We start from the raw sequence: 11658 nt of genomic DNA, 5'->3' as shown, positions 1-11658 counted from the left end.
TCACAGCACTTGTTCTATTAGCTGTTCAATCACATATTCAACAAATACCTACTTTTGTACCTATTGTATTCCAGGAAACATGTGAAGTATTGACAACACAGAGATATGTAAATGGCTCCTTCCAAGTTCACAGTCAAGCGAATCAGATTCAGAAATAGTTACAGGATGATGTATCAGGTACCTGGTGTGTAGCAGATACACAGTTGAATAGTGATGGTGATGGCAAGAATGCTGTACTCTGTCTGAGTCAGAATGGGAGCAAGAACTCATGTTTGACCATCAGCTCCACAAGGAGCTATTTATTTTCTTCTCTCCTGGATTTAATACAGAATACAGCAAATAATTGATGTTCAGTAAAGTTTTTGGGTTTTGTTTGTTTGTTTATTTATTTATTTATTTATTTATTTATTTATTTATTTATTTATTTTGAGACAAGGTTTCTCTGTGTAACAGCCCTAGCTTTTCTGGAACTTACTTTTTAGATCAGGTTGGCCTCGAACTCACAAAGCTCTGTCTACCTCTGCCTTCTGAGTACTGGTATTAAAGGCGTGTACCACCACTGCTCAGCTAATGCTCGGTAAAATTGTATTGCCTGAATGAATGAGATGTTGTATAGAGTGAAGTGGGCATAAGATTTGTTTGGAAGGCGGGTCACACTATTGGCAAGTGGAAGAACATGTACAAACTGAATGATGGTGTGGAGCTGCGCCGTTCTGTTGTAGCAATACGATTTCCACTCAGTAGGTTTGCTGAAACACCTATATTTTTAACACAGAAAGGCCTCTGTTTTCCCAGCTCCTTTTACTGGTATGTTTACAAGCAAGAACAACTCTGCAATCAGCACAGATAGCATTGTCCTCACAATAGGAAGATCGATTCCCTAGAGTAAACCCAGTAGGAAAGAATGATTACAGATTTTGCCACGCAATAAAATGGAGTATCTTTTTCATTCATTGTTACACTTCAGCCTTCATCAGGTATAACAAACTCTGGAAGTGATTTCTACTGAATGACAAAGGAAATGGAACAAAAATTCATTTAAAACTGGTTCACACCAGCTCTGTGGCATGTACTATTAACAGCTAAGATCAAGTCACAAAACATTATTTTGAGGAGAAAGGGTTTAGTGAACCCTAGAAATTGAGTTTGATTTATGCCAGCAAATCTGCCTTTTCACTGCTTGAGATTTCTAAGGAAGAAAGCCACAGTTCTTACCAAATGGTTTCTAAGGAAACCCCTTAGCCTACAGCCTTGGAAAACAATTCGGTTGTTAATGAGCACTCCTTCTCACGGTGGGAAAGTGTGGACTAAAAGAAAAGCCTCCTAGACTGGGCAGGCAATCTGTGAAATGTTCGCTCTTCTGCAGTCACCTTTATGAAATCTCTACCCGAGTAAACATTTTGAGGTCCTGTTCCACAGTTGTTCTTACTGTAGTATACTTTCCTAAGGGAGCTGGGGCAGCAGGAACGCATTCCCACTGACAATGAGCTTGCAAATGGATTCAAACAACTCGCATTCCAGACTCTGGCCACTCCATTGAGGTTTTCAGTCAGTTTTGGAATCCAGCATTGTAGGGTTTACATATACTATTGAATTATAAATATTAATTTCATTTGCATAAAATATATCTGAACATTCTAGACAGCATTATTTGTCATTAATGCTGGTTTTTAAAATGTATGCTGAAGTGTCCAGTAACTTATCTTCATTTTACTTCAAGTTCCTCCCCCAAATGAATTGCAGTTTTAACTACGATTCTTTTATAACTTCAAGATGCCTTTAAATATATAATAAAACAGTCTCGTAGTTAAAAGACAGATGCTAGTTACTCTCAATTCTCACTGAAGTCAGATTTCCAAAAGCCCTGCCTGCATTTTCTTGATAATCATTTGGTAATGAAAGCAAAGGAAATTCATTCACAAATTTCAGTAGAATTTTCCTCTCAAGCTTTATTCAGAAACATGAAAGAATAAACGCTAGGAGCCAAAAGAAAGTGACCATTCCACACTCAGAAGAAAACATTTAGAAATCTTTCTTGCCCTGGGATGCTGTCCATTTTCAAGTCTTTGTCAAAACGTAACAGTCGGTGGTTGAGTCTCTTGGAAACCTCTGCGGGCATCCCTCTGTCCAGAGCTGCCATCAGTCCATCTGTCCCCAAATATGTTTTCTGCTTTAGACTTCTGTGCCGAGGAGAGCTGCCAAGATTCTTCTTGTCCTCACTGGTTCTCCTCATGTGACCCCTCCCTCCTCTCTCTCTCTCTCTCCACTTGTCTTTGAACTTCCTCCTCTGTGGACAACTGCTTTCATTTGTAGCTGCTCTGGATTGGGGGAAAGCTGTGCCAAGGAAACTAAGAAAACAAGAAGGGCTGCGAGTGCTTTGCATGTGTGGCAGCTCTCTGGCTGTCCACCGTTGGGTCTTCTTGTCCTTCGGGTAGGAGGCTAAGAAGGGACCCACTGCTGGAGACTGGCCCTGAGAGGTTTCTGTCCCTCGCCCTACAATCAACATGTCCAAAAACCATTTGTTTTGAAAGAGAACATGTATTTGTTTTGGTCAGACATATGCTACTGCCAGTATTTTAAAGCTTACAAGAGTAGTTTGGTTGGTTTTTCAGACAGGTTCTCACTCTGCAGCCCAAGCTGCATTGTCACCCCCACACATCAGTGTGGAGGTTGCAATCACACATCGCCACACTGGCTTACAATAATAATTTAGATGATAGTTTTATTGGGACATAAAGAGGGAGGGATTCTGACCTTTTCTCCCTCGTTCCTTAGAATACACAAAAATCAGAGGGCAGAAAGCTCTCTAGTCAATGTTTTCAGAGTGACATACTATGGATATGTCATCTGTACACGAGAATAATTCATAAATATTGGTTCATGAAAAGAAAGAAGAAAGCATGTTTTCTGAATCAAAATAACAGCAAAAATTTTACTTCATAGCTACTGGTGTCATTCCACATTGCTTGATGGCTGGGGTTGAGGAAGATCTTTCTAGAGCAGATTCAAAGGAGAAGTAAATTCTGCCTCTGTGGAGAAAATTTCAGTATAGGTTGACTGAGGACGACGTCTGAATGATGAGCCCACAGCAGAAATGGACTTTCTCACTTAGCACATTGACCTTCTTCCTTATCTCTCCTTCCCTTGCCCACACTCTCTACCATAGGGTGGCTTTCCAGAGAAAATGGCAATCTAAGGGGACAACCCTGTGTCAGACTTAGATGCTGGTCTTTGCTTATGGTACCCAGTCTGCATCTCACACTGATTCGTCCAGGGCTGCCTGAAGAAGTGGTCCAGGTAAATATTTGCCCTTGTCTGAATACGTTAATTCTGTTAGAAGTGTCAAACAGTTAAAAGGTCGAACCACATAACAAATATACAAGTTATAAACAAATCCACAAGGAAAGAAGAAAAGACACCAGACCAGCAAGATGGCTGAGTGGGTACAGGATCTTCCTGCCAAACCTGAAGACCTGGGTTTTATCCCCAGTACTCACACAGTAGAAGGAAAGAATTGACTCCTGTAAGTAGTCCTCTGATTTCTACATGCATGCTATGATACGTGTATATGGGTGCAACATACATACACACAAATTAAAATAAAAAAGGTCACCACTGTTTACCGAGTCCATGTGAGGAAGATGTTCACATTGTCTTACCCTACAGAAAATTAACAATAATTAGTCTTGAGATAAATTAAATTCAGTGTCTTAGTTAATTGAGTCCTGTGTGCTAGCCTCTCCAATACTCACTGAATACAAAGAGCTCTCTTGCCTGTGGAAAGGCCATAGAGCTGACTAGTGACAACCTCTGTGAATTAGGAGGTTTCAGAAGATCCAGGTGTGTGGTGTGGGCAGTGCTGCTTTCTGAGGTAACAGACCTCCAGTGAGAGCCCTGTTCACTGGCAAAGCATCAAGTTTTGATGGTAAATAAGACACAAGACCTGCCATCCACAGGGTCCCAGTCTAGCCAAAGGGAGAGACATACACAGGAGAAATCACAGCACGATTTTACGGAAAGGAACTAAAAAGGTTCTTTGTGAAACAGTTTCTGACATTGAAGAATCTTGCCAGTTACATGGTAACACAGTTACATGGTAACACAGTTACATGGTAAGTTTAGCAGACTCCAGGTTTTTTGTGACTGAGAAGAAGAAAAGATAACAGAGACGGTAAATGCGACCAAAGTACCTTATGTGCTTGTGTGGAACTTGCACAGTGTCAGCCATTATGTACAATTAACACATCGTAATCAAGTCTTTCAAATAATGCTAACTATCTTCTTTCTCATTATTGCCTTTTCTTTTCCTATGTCAGTGTCCTCATGTCAGACACCGGGATCAAAATGAAGCCCACCCAAATCCCCTTTTACACATCTCAATACTAGCAAATGCCAGTTTGTACTCTAGGTGAAATGCAATGTCTGCATTAGACGCCATCATCTCGTCCCTTCTCACCTACTTCCTAATGATCACATGTGGTGCTGAACATGAGAACTCTAACCGCTGAAAGATGGCGGCTTTCTGTTCCCTGTCCTCATTTTCATCTCAGATGCTTGGCTCTTTCAGAAGTAAGTACTGAATGACGTGAAGCTTTCTTCTGTATCATTACAGAAGGTCTTGTATTTCAGCAAAGTGTGCTTTAGTGAGTTCTGTTCTGCTCAGCACTGTTGACGGATCACTCTTCCTTTCTGGAAAGCCCTCCTGTGCTTTATAGGATTGGGGTTCGTATCTTTGGTTTCTGTCTACTAGGTCAGAGCAATCCTAGAGGTGTGGCAACCAAAAATATCTCCACACCCTGTCAAATATTCCTGGAGTAAAATCGTCCCCAGTGGATCACGACTTTAAGCTAATGACATCACGCGATGGGACTAAGATGTGAGCATCTGCTGGATGTGTAGGTTGAGCCTGCCGAGCTCTTTAACGTACTCGATGCACACTGTGTGCCGAGTGTGAGAAGAAGCACAGGGAGTAAGGTGGTCCTCAGCTTGACGTAACGTGTCGCGTGTGGAGGTCAGAGAACTCAAGAGCATCAGTTCTCTCCTTCTCCCCTGGGACCAGACTCAGGTGGAACTCAGTGCTCAGCACGTTTCCAACATATCTGTAATAAATGTACAAAACGAGGTAGTATTGGGTTCTCAAAATCCCTCCAAGCAATGGAAAGTCTTTATAATTTTCTTTAAACTTTTTTTTTTTTCAAAAAACTGATTCTTCTACAGAGGATAGATAGGAAGGTGTTGTTTTCTTTTACTGGTGTGGTATTTAATTGTTTTCATGTTTGATTTCTTTCTGTGTATCCTTCATAAACCACCCCCTTGTGCTGTGAGTTTCGGGGATATTACCAGCACCTGCCTGTGTGCAGAGAGCTCGTACTGTTTGAGCAGCTGCTCACACTTGGAACATTTTTTTAAGCCTGTTCAGTTTTAAAAGAACAATTGTTGACAAAATAGATCTCACTATTGTGTAACTGAAGCAACTCCTCATTGTTCATCTTACCACTGTCAATATATAAACACCTTAAAAAAATAAAAAGTAATTATTCCAGATCCTGTAACATAGGGGTTTTTAACCAGTGGGTCATAACCCCTTTGGAGATCAAATGACCCTTTCACAGGGGTCACCTAAGACCCCTGTGAAAACACAGATATTTACATTATGATTCAGAACAGTAGGAAAACACAGATATTTACATTATGATTCAGAACAGTAGCAAAATTACAGTTATGAAGTAGCAACAAAAATAATTTTATGGTTGGGGGTCCCCACAACATGAGGGAATGTATGAGAGGGTCAGAGCATTGGGAAAGTTGAGAACCACCTCTGTAACAGCGTTATGCTTTCTTTAAAATTGAATACAACTAAGAATTACAGTGAAGACTCATGTAATCCCAGGACTTAGAAAGTGTAGACAAAAGGATTGTGAGTTGAGTCCAATCTGGACCACATAGTAAGTGTAGAGTACACTAGAGTACTTAGGGAGACTCTGTCTCAGATAGAGAGACAGGTAGGTAGATATATAGGTATGGCAAGATACAATTTATAGCATTGATATTACCTTTGAGTTGACAGGGTACTGTCCAACTTAGCCCACATTAATAAAATAACTACTTTCCAGGAATATCTCATTGCCCTGGCATTTATCTAGACCTGTGTGCATGCAAAGCAGTTCAGTGAAGCTGTACTATGAGTCTGTGTTGTTTTGCTTTCCTGTGTTTGCTAGTAAAGGAGCTTTAGGAAGATACATAGTTACTTTTAATTTTAGTATTAGAGTTCTAGTCTGTGAAAATCTTATTTTTCAACTCTGGCATTGTTTCTGTATACTTATAGGTGTATATATGTGTAATTTTATTTCAACTTACTTTGTATTGAGTGGTTGCTAAATGAAAGGAGCCATGCAAAGCACTTTGCATACATCATGTATTTAGTGTAAGAACTCATGAAAGGTTACCTAGTGAGAGGCTTGAAGAATGGCTGGGCAGTTAGGAGGATCCTCGCTACTTCCAGAGGACCTGAGTTTGGTTCTCACACACATCAGGCAGGTCCTAACTACCTGCAACTCTAGCCCCAGGGGACCAAACACCCTCTTCTGGTCTCTTTAACCACCTACACACACACACACACACCACACACACACACACACACACACACACACACACACACACACACACACACACAGAGGCTGGCTTTGCATCCATCATGTTTTTGTTATTTTTTTTCCTTTCATTTTCCTTTTTCGACTCAAAGCCTCACTATGTAGCTTTGGCTGGCCTTGAGCTCACAGACCATCCCTTCTTCTGCGCACTGGAGTTAAGGGCCTGCACCACCTGGCCTGGCTTCATGTTCTTGGGGCTAATGAGGACAGCATGTGGCTCTGTTGGCAGTGTATTCAGCATCGAATTTAACACCAAAAGAAAGGTATGTTTGTTGCCTAAGCTCTCTGCTGCTTGAAAGATTCAGTTCAGACATTTTGATTTTGTATTCAGAAGACAATGCATGAGTTTTTATTTGTTTGAAACAAAATCTAATGACATTTCTTAATCTATTCTGGTGAGAAGGGCAAATGAAAATTTCCCTGATTTCCAAAACTTAAAAGAGAATCCCCCCTCAACCTGTGCTTCACCTCCAAATTAGCAAGAAAAGGCTGGGAAGAGGGCTCAGCTGGTAAAGTGTTGCTACACACGCATATGGATCTGATTTTAGATACCCAGCACCCATTTAAAAACCCAGACGCAGTGATGTGCCCTTGTAACTCCAGTTCTGAAAAGGGAGAGACTGGAGTTCACTAGAGTTCAATGGCCAACCAAGCTAGCCAAACTGATGAGCTCCATCCAGGTCCAGTGAAAGACGCTGCTTCAAAAGTGGTTGAGGAAGACACACAATATTGACCTCTGGCCTCCATACACATACATGTGCATGCACACGTAGACACACACACATATCACACACAAAGTAAATAAAGAGACAGATGTGTATTCCAGCGTTGTTGAAATGATAGTCATGATTCTAAACTGATCATATTTTAAGTAGTTGAACAAGTTTACTCTAGTTTTGGTTTTATAACTTATGAAACCATATGGCTAAATCAGATATAATTGAGAATTTGAAAAAGGGACTATTTTAAAACAGCATACTTGTATAACGAAAACTGTCTTGAGATAATTTCCCACACATTTTACACTGTAATGATTATGGGGTGTTCCCAGGCAGGATCAACTTGTTTTCCTCCGTTGCTGGGGCTTGTCTTACAATTTGCTCATTCTGGGAGCTAATTTATGTAAAAATATTTACATGTGAGTGTGAGAAAGAACAGAAGTAAATCATAATCTAGGGAAATCACGCTCTATGAATACTCAGACTTGAAAACCCGAAGTTTACAGTGAATTTAGTTGAGGTGCTTGGGGGAGGGTGACGAGCTGATGATGTTAGTATTATTTTCATTGTTCTCATCTTACAGGTGAGGAAAATGAAGCAGAGAGAACTGAAATAGCCCTCCCAAGACTGTGAGGCTGAGAAGTGCCTGGGGGTCTTGAAGTCCAGCACCAATCCTGTAGATCACTGTTCTGACTTCCTGCTGCCTAAATCGGAAAAGTCAAAAGATTCCCGGGGGATTTTACATGCAAAGGACACTTTATGTTGCAGCCAGAGCTTCAAATATGTTATGACTTCAGCTAGACATTGGGACAGAAGGTGATCTGTAAGTTGAAGGTGGCATTTTCTCTGCCAGATAGTTCCTCCCTGCAGCCTGTTACACGAATTCCTAATAGGTCTTATATTAAAAAACCCAGAGTCAGATATTGGGGTGAATGCTGAAAGATCAGACGAAACAAAGGAACAAGCCACAGCCATGTCTCACCTCGCCAACTCCACGAATCCTCTGACTGTCTCTGAGTCCTCAGCCGAAAGGGGGTCCAGCGGAAAAAGGGCTTCAGCCGAAAAGCCTAGTTCCTGTCTCCTCATGTCTTACATGCCTTTCTCCATCCAGCCACATCACTTCCTTCCTAGTGCTGGGATTAAAGGCGTGTGACTCCACCACTGCCTGGCTCTGTTTCTCTCCTAGACTGAGTCAATCTCATGTAGTCCAGGGTGGCTTTGAACTCACAGAGATCCAGACAGATATCTGCCTCCTAAGTGCTAGGATTAAAGGTGTGTGCCACCACTGCCTGGCATCTATGTTTAAATTAGTGGCTTGTTCTGTTCTCTGATCTTCAGCCAAATTTTATTAGGGTACACAATCTATCACCACAGCAGCCTAGCACATTTCTCTGTGGCCAAGATGAGTGCTGCTAAGTGTCTGTTTTGGAAGGAAAGAGGATGAAGAGTTTCTTTGAGAACACATCCCGACACTTACCTAAAAGTGAAAAAGGCCATTTTCCCTGTAGACGAATATCTTTCAAAAATGACCACTCTACATAACAGCTAGTTCACCAATAGTCTTTGTAGCCTGGTCACGAACCCACTACATTTTCAGACAGGCATCATTTGTCTTTACATCACTGGCTAGAGCTGACCTCTTCTGGTCCCATTATGGCTCTGCTAGAGAGATGGTCTCTGAGGTTTTAAGCAGATCTCAGTCACTGAAACCTCAAGCCTTGGTTCCCTTAGGAACCTGAGAACAGGGAGCAAGGAAAGCTGGGGCCAAACTGGCCTGCGGTTGAACTGGAGCTTTGAGGTGTATTAGTTGCACAAACACAATTACTCAATTGTGTTCCCCCGTTGACTGCTCTGGAAATGAGAATAATTATGTCCACCCATAGGCTTCTTTTGTGGGTTAAGGGAAAACTGTGTATATTGGTTAACATCAGATAAGTTGTACTCTTTCCCTGTATTTTATGCTTGTAACTGAACACCCTTAGTTACGGCCATGCAAGGGGAGGGAGAAAATGGACTGCATTGATTTTCTTGAGACAGAATCTTATACTGCTCAGGCTGGCATCCAACATGGAGCTGAGGATGACCTGCAGCTTCTGAACTGCTGCCTTGACCTCCCAAATGCTGGAAATTTAAGACGTGTACCACCACACCAATTTTAACAAGTGCTGGGGATCTGCCTGGGGTGTGTGTCTCCATCTAGGCACCCACTCTACAAACTGAGCTACATCTCCAGCCACTAGTTATAAATTTTAAAACTTACTTCCCATAACTAAAATCCTAAGGGTCAAACATTATTCTTTATAAATGTTACCTGCATCTCTCTGTCCCACTTCTCTTGATACTAATTTGCTTCTCAAAAACGTTCTTTTCATTGGTAACCCTATCAGTCCTAAATTTACTTCTTACCAGTTTCCAGTCTAGCATTAAAAAAAAAAAAAAAGAACAAACAGAGAGGGAGAACAAGAAATAGGAGACCATGGTAAATGAAGACCACATGAGAATAGGAAGAAGCAAAGTGCTAGAGAGGCCCACAGAAATCCACAAAGATACCCCCACAACAGACTGCTGGCAATGGTCGAGATACAGCCCGAACTGACCTACTCTGGTGATGGGATGGCCAAACACCCTAATTGTCGTGCTAGAAACCCCATCCAACTACTGAGGGATCTGGATGCAGAGATCCATGGCTAGGCCTGGGGTGGATCTCTGGGAGTCCAATTAGCGAGAATGAGGAGGGTTTATATGAGCGAGAATTGTTGAGACCAAGGTTGGATAAAGCACAGGGACAAATAGCCAAACGAATGGAAACACATGAACTATGAACCAATGGCTGAGGGACCCCCAACTGGATCAGGCCCTCTGAATGGGTGAGACAGTTGATTGGCTTGATCTGTTTGGGAGGCATGCAGGCAGTGGGACCGGGTCCTGTGCTCATTGCATGAGTTGGCTGTTTGAAACCTGGGGCCTATGAAGGATCACTTGGCTCGGCCTGGGAGGAGGGGACTGGACCTACCTGGACTGAGTCTACCAGGTTGATCTCAGTCTGTGGGGAAGGCTTTGCCCTGGAGGAGGTGGGAATTGGGGGTGGGCTAGGGGGAAGGTGAGGGGGGCGGGAGGGGGAAGAACAAGGGAATCCGTGGCTGATATGTAGAACTGAATTGTATTGCAAAATAAAAATAAAAAAATTAAAAAAAAAAGAACAGCTATCCTCAGACACATCTAGCTATAAAAGTCATTGCTTACTTTGATTGGAACAATTTTTGCGTGCTGATCCCTGAGACAACAGTAAGTCCAGGGTGGTTCCACAGTTTCATTGTTCAAGCCTAGATCATACATACCCATCCACCAACTCAGGCATGGTTTCTTCACAGCCTCAAGACAGAGGGTCAGGGAGCATGGTTTCCCAGACAACAATGTAAACATGACCTGAAACAAACACTAGAATTCAATTACATGAGTTTGTTACATTCTAAAACTATAATAGTGGTAGACATGGGTTTTGCTCTTCTCTAAGAATCATCATTTTCTCAATATATATCAAATTATTTGTGATGTTGACATTACAGGGTAATAAGCCTCATCCAAGTCCATAATTGGCCATACCTGATTAAGATTCCCCAAAAGGAATTTAGCCACTTAGCATTTTTGGTTGCAAGAAATATGTAAGTGCTTACTAAACAGTCTTGCCTTACACACAGAATGAGTGAAGGCATCACTGAGAAAAAAGCTTCAGGGAGCTTAGAAAACAGCACAGTTTCTGAGGACTTGAGCCCTGAGAGCTCATGGATCCTGTGGCTAGGTCACCTCAGGGCACTTCCATTCAAGATTCAAATTGCCAAAAGGTGGATGAAACCACATTGATGCAAAGGTCCAACCCTGTGATTTAGAAAATAGTCTCTTATAAAAAAAAATCACAAATTAGAGTTAAGAGGATGCTCTGGGGAGGGGGTGGTACAAAACCAGAACAAACCACAGTAATCTGAGGCCATGCTAAGATGCCAAGATTATTGCTCAAGAATGTGAATTTAGAGTCCAAAAACAAACAGTCTGAGTGACTTCTAGCTTGGAGGTCGTGTAGCTAGAGACCAGAGCCACAGTAGAGAGGTAGAAGAAACAGCCAGCAGTGACGGAAGGAAAAAGCTAAGAGATGCTTACAGTGAGGTCACCGTCTGTGAAAGGTGATGAAGGATCAGATGATCTTGTGTATGTGTAAACACCATGGAGTGGACTTACTTCCACAAACTTAGATATATAGGTCAGTGATACCTCAATCCATAGGGAAATCATTT

At 41.9% G+C, this 11658-nt stretch overlaps 1 long non-coding RNA gene across 1 annotated transcript; it reads right to left on the bottom strand.

The window, feature by feature from the left end:
- Nucleotides 1-2662: 2662 nt before the first annotated feature.
- LOC131912667 (uncharacterized) lies at nucleotides 2663-10767 on the bottom strand. Its single transcript, XR_009379670.1, has 3 exons — nucleotides 10613-10767; nucleotides 4965-5099; nucleotides 2663-3029 (listed from the first exon to the last, which is right to left on the bottom strand). It is a non-coding gene; the product is annotated as an uncharacterized LOC131912667 (long non-coding RNA).
- Between the last annotated feature and the right edge of the window lie 891 nt (nucleotides 10768-11658).

The sequence above is a fragment of the Peromyscus eremicus genome, chromosome 6, assembly GCF_949786415.1.
Source record: "Peromyscus eremicus chromosome 6, PerEre_H2_v1, whole genome shotgun sequence".
Lineage (NCBI taxonomy): Eukaryota > Metazoa > Chordata > Mammalia > Rodentia > Cricetidae > Peromyscus > Peromyscus eremicus.
Note: the sequence above shows the minus strand (reverse complement) of the source record. Positions and strands in the feature narration are given on the sequence as shown.